The sequence below is a fragment of the Brassica napus genome, chromosome C3 (genome assembly GCF_020379485.1).
Source record: "Brassica napus cultivar Da-Ae chromosome C3, Da-Ae, whole genome shotgun sequence".
NCBI lineage: Eukaryota > Viridiplantae > Streptophyta > Magnoliopsida > Brassicales > Brassicaceae > Brassica > Brassica napus.
This window is the reverse complement of record NC_063446.1, coordinates 37758126-37763950: the sequence shown is the minus strand read 5'-3', so window position 1 is coordinate 37763950 and position 5825 is coordinate 37758126.

The window sequence follows — 5825 nt, the reverse complement described above, 5'->3', positions numbered from 1 at the left end:
TTTAATATAAATTAAATTAACTATGACATTTTAAACTGTTTGATCCAATTGTAAAATAATTAAGAAATCAAATATAACCCACATTACTAAACAATTTTATAGAATAAACATCTTTATGTAAATACCTAAAAAAATAAAAAAAAAATTGCCGTTGCTACACTGTTACACCAAATATTGTGTGACACTGTAGCAAAAAACAAATCACACTAAATGCAGTTGCATATGCCGTTCGGTTGGAGAAAGAAACATCACATCATACGCTATTTTGACGTTTTTGCCGTGCCGTTGGAATTGGCCTTAGGCAAATGCTACTGCATTATATTTTAATTAGTGTACTCTAGTAATGGAGTACTACCTAACTAATACTGGGGAAAACGTAGTTGCAAGTTTGAAAAATCTACTAATTAACGTGCTTCCGTATATAATCCAAATGGTTCATATCATACTATGGTAATTTGTGTTCATGCAAATTATTATTCTTATCTACGTAGAAAACCTGTGAGTGCATGGTTATATGTTTTTCTCTTTTTACTGTATCCCAAGCACGTATATAACGAGTAACACTGCAAAATATGCTAAAAAAAATATAAAATTCAACACACGAAAGATACTTTCTAAACAAAACAAAAACTAACAAAAGGTACTTTTGTTTCCTTGATAGACACATCCACAATGCGTGCCTGATCACGATTTCATCACATAACAACAACTATTTCTACTATGCATCCATGGAAAATTCATGTTTGATGGATCACAAAGGTGAAAAAGAAAAAGAAATAGTTAATAATGTCTTTTCGTCTCAGCTTTATATTCTATCATTATATGCGTAATTTCCGGATAGTGAATAATATACAATAAACAATACTACAAACTATCTTTATCTCAAAGAACTTTCCTCTGTGACAACTCATAAGCACTGAAAATAAGACCAATTTTCTAATGGTTTACATTGCTCTGTATCTACGCTACAGGCCTATCTATCGGATGTATATGGCGCATACAAACAATCCAAGAGTTTTATTCGTATGTTTTAGCCCTTTATGCATGAAAATGCCACGTGGAAAATATGATTGTGAAAGGACAGAGACACGTAGAAAAGAAAGAAAGGAGTACACTGTGTTGGAATGGGTCCGTTTTGTCATTTTCTTGGTTTCATTGTTTTCGCCGACACAGTTATGTCCCATCCCTCGTAGTTGCTAAGAGAATCCTTACACAAAGGTAAAGTACAAATAAGAAAATCTTACATGAGAGTAAATTAAATTAATCCGCTGATTTGATATGTCAAATACCGTTTATAGAAACAAGTAAAGTTTTTGTTTTAGCCTCTAATTTAAAAATATTCAAACTATAGAGTAACATGTTGGTTACACTTGGCACACACATTCACACAAAAATAAGAAACTAAATCTCACCTGCTATCACTAGCAGTATATAAACACATAAAATATAGCAAAGTGACTAATTATGTAAGATCCATGATAATGCCCTTACTTTATTTGATACATGTACACTACTAGTGAATCTTTTTTTTTTTTTTTTTTCCATCTGATTTTATTAATCGGGCAAAGCCCAAAACAACAAACATACAAAACCTCATATAGAGGCCCAAACCAAAACCACAAAACCCAAACGGAACACTAGGTAAACCACGTGTATGAGTTTCAGACTCCGAGCCCACGTGTCACCCATGCCCCACCACGATCACCGCTTCGATGATCTACGTCGGAGAACAACCGCCGAGTCACCGAAACCACCATGTCTCCCCGAAACCACATTATGCAAATCGCCACCGGAACCACCGGAGATTCAACCACGACTACCGAAAAAACCACCTCCAACAACTGTATTGGAAGCTTTAGGCTTCATCAGCTACACACACCTTGAGCTTTGGAGAGCATCAATCGAAAAGAATCGAGATCTCATCCAAACTCATACTCTCTGTTTCATAATAACCCGCCTTCAAGAAGATCAAACAGCCTTCACCGAGGAAAACTGTAGATCTCGAAGAAACATCGATCTACGCTTTGAAGAAACCATCAATCATCTTCGATCAATCCAAAAATCAACAGAGATTTTCAGACCGAGAGTCAATTGGACAGAGGAAGAGTAGAAGCATAGATCGAGAACTTGATTCCGGATGAAACCGGAGAAGAAGCCGGCGAAAGAACGGTGCTATAAGAGCCACCGCTTTTCCGGAGATGAAAGCCGGCGAAACCGGTGCTGTCAGATCCACCATTTCCCGGAAGCAAAAGCCGGCGATAGCGGTGTAAGAGAATCACCGCTTCCCAGATTCAAAACATACTAACCGGTTTCATCTCAATCCTTCCTCCGTGTCTGATTTAGAGAGAAGACAGAGCAAAAGGAGAGAGAAACCTGAGTAGAATATCAAACCACTACTACTAGTGAATCTACTAATTAATACTCTTTATATTTTTTTTTCCTTTTTGATCAAATACTCTTTATATTTTTGTTTTTTTTTAACAACTTAAAACAAGTATACTCTTTATATTTCTTAGATCACATTTTCCTGGACTATGAATAGTTGAGCTGAAATGTAATAAAGTTCGTACATTTGTAATGACACATTGTGTGTTCGTGACATGTGACTGAACGAAGTAAAAATGAATGGCGTAAATAGTTAGCAGATGAAGTGATTCATGGTACGTATAGGTTATTTATATATCATATCATATCATATCATATCATTTCATATCGCAGCATATGGTATAGGTAAAGATTGGACCTTATTTTTGCAATATATAACACATCTATTCATTTAATTAAATCGACAATACATTAAAAATGAACACAGAGTTAATTAACCATTAATTTCAAACGCCAATGAGAAGAAACTAGACTATTCTTAAGTGAGATTCGATCTTCCCTCATGACCAATACATTGACAATAAAAAAAATGGAATTAACAGTAACGTTGCTTCAATAATTTACAATCACTAGTGTACTTGATAGTTTCATGAGTAGTAATATGTACTTACTTGTCTTATTATGACTGTAATATTGTTTTTATTAAGAAGTAGGAGATGATTGTATGAAGAGAATTATCATCTCCCAAGTGAACTATATGGGATAAATTAAGGTAAAATTATAATGGTGAGGTGACGTTAGAAAGGATAAAGAAGAAGATTCATTGGTTATGCTTATGACCAACATACATGTACCTCTTTTCTTGTTGTTTACAGACGTTTTCAAAATTCAACGTAAGAAATGTGTGTCCATATGCTTCTAATACTTTTGAATTTTAAATACATGTATTCCAAATTAGTTAGTTTAATTTAGCTGTAAAGTTCATTTGCCAGTTTATATAACTATTACAAGATATAGAAGAAACAATTTTTATTGCATTATCTACCTTCTTTGTGTTACCAAGCATGCTCTAACTCGGTGTTTTTTATGATATAATTGCTTTAGGAATGAATCATCTCAAATGTAATTATTACTACCACGTTCTTGCACATGCATAGACGGTAACTAACATCTGAAGTTGCACAAACACAAAGATTATAAGAAATTCTCTTATTTAGAAACTCTCTCAAAACTAAACTTTTCAATGTGTTTCTCTTGATGAAACATCTTTCCATGAGAACTCTTTACATAGGAAGAAGCTACATTTTTTCCTAAGGGCGAAGCTACATCTTTTCTTAATATAATATGGAAATATTCATAAGCTCGATATGTTTTCCTTTTTCTTTAACCCATCAAACTTCATTTTAATGAGTTAACTTGCTCCTCAAGTTAATTGGAATTATCCAACATTCTTCCCCTTAATTCCAACTTGAATCTTAGGTATGTTGATCTTCTGAACTCCGATGAACTTGCGCATTGCTTCGAACTTGATCCTTGCCAATGGCTTAGTGAGTATATCTGCCTTCTGCTCCACTCCAGGTACGTGCTTCACTTTGATAAAGTCGAACTCCACACATTCTCGAATGAAATGGTACTTCGAGAGTATGTGTTTGCTTATACCGTGAAACACCGGGTTCTTGGTGAGGGCTATCGCTGACTTGTTGTCAATCTTCAACACGACCTTCTTGTCTTCTTTGTTCATGATCTCGACCATCAACTCCTTTAACCATATTGCTTGTTTTGCAGCTTCCGTAGCTGCCATGAACTCCGCCTCACATGAAGAGAGTGCCACTGTGGGTTGCTTGCACGATGTCCACGAGATCAGCGATGTTCTTAGGTAGAACATAAACCCAGTAGTGCTTCTTCCATCATCAACGTCTATGTTATGGCTGCTGTCACTGTAACCTGTAATCTCCGTTGTTCCATCCCGTTTCAAGAAGAGACCATACTCTGTAGTGCCCTTTATTTATCGTATTAGATGCTTCACTGCTTCTCCATGACTCTATCTTGGACTCTGCATATAACTGCTTAATACACCAACCGAAAACGCCAAGTCCAGACGTGTATGAAGAAGATACCTTAAGCATCCTATGGTGCTTCGATACGATGTTGCATCAATCTCAGGCTCCTCCTCTGCCTTTGATACTTTCAAACTCGTGTGCATCAGAACATGAATATAGTTACATTACTCCATCTTCGTATTGACAAGTATACCTTGTGCGTATCCTTCTTGTTTGATGTGAATGCCATCAGCTCCTTGTGTTACTTCTATACCAAAATAGTATGTAAGCTTCCCGAGGTCTGACATCTCAAATCTTCTTGACATATCATCTTTGAATTGCTTGATAACGTTGAGTGAAGTCCCTGTTACAAACAAGTCATCAACGTATATAGCTATGATCAGAAGCTCCCCCTTCTGTTTCTTTTGATATACCACAGGTTCCTTGGTGCACTTCGTGAACTCCATCTCCTTGAGAACACGGTCGAATTTGATGTTCCAAGCTCTCGGAGCTTGACGCAAACCGTATAGTGCTTTGCTAAGTTTGCACACATGATCCTCCTTTCCTTTCTCCACAAAGCCTTCTGGTTGAGTAACGTATACATCCTCATTTAAGTCTCCATTCAGGAACGCAGTTTTCACATCTAAGTGATGGATCTCCCATCCATTAGTTGCTGCTAACGCCAAGAGTAGTCGTATGGTTTCTATCCGAGCAACTGGTGCAAACACTTCGTCAAAGTCTATGCCTTGTTGTTGCACGTAGCCTTTTGCAACTAGCATTGCTTTGTATTTGATAACCGTTCCATCTGCATTCCTCTTGATCTTATAGATCCACTTCAAACCTATCAGTTTCACACCTGCCGGCTTCTTGACGAGCTTTCGGGTCTTGTTTTTGATGATAGATTCGATCTCTGCCTTCATTGCATCGATCCAAGCTTGTATTACTGCAACTTCGATGTAACTTTTGGTTCACCATCGATGGTGAGCAAGAGTCTGCCACCTTCAACTTCAGCGAGTAGGATGTAATCATCGAACCGCTTTGGTTTTCTGATGTTACGACCATATCTTGATGTTACATACGGGTCTTGGTTTGCATCGTTGTTCTCTACTACTTGCTCTTGTTCATCTGCGTCTACAGCTTCTTCTTCTTCATTTTTGTTTTGCTCTTCGTGGTGTTGGTGATCTTGATGCTCATCACCATCTCCTTCTTCGGTAACATCGATATGAGGAAGCTTGAATGATCCTGGTTCTTCGTCCACGTTTGTTGATAATGTGTACGATGCGGTGAGATGTCTAGTTACATCGTTTTCTTCACAAAAACGAATGAACTCAGAAGATGTGAACTCTCCTCCTCTATCGGTGTGAAAAGTCTTGAGTTGTAGCTTCGTTTGATTGTCCACGTACTCCTTGAACTTTTTGAACCGATCGAACGCTTCACTTTTCTCTCTTAGCAGCATCGTCC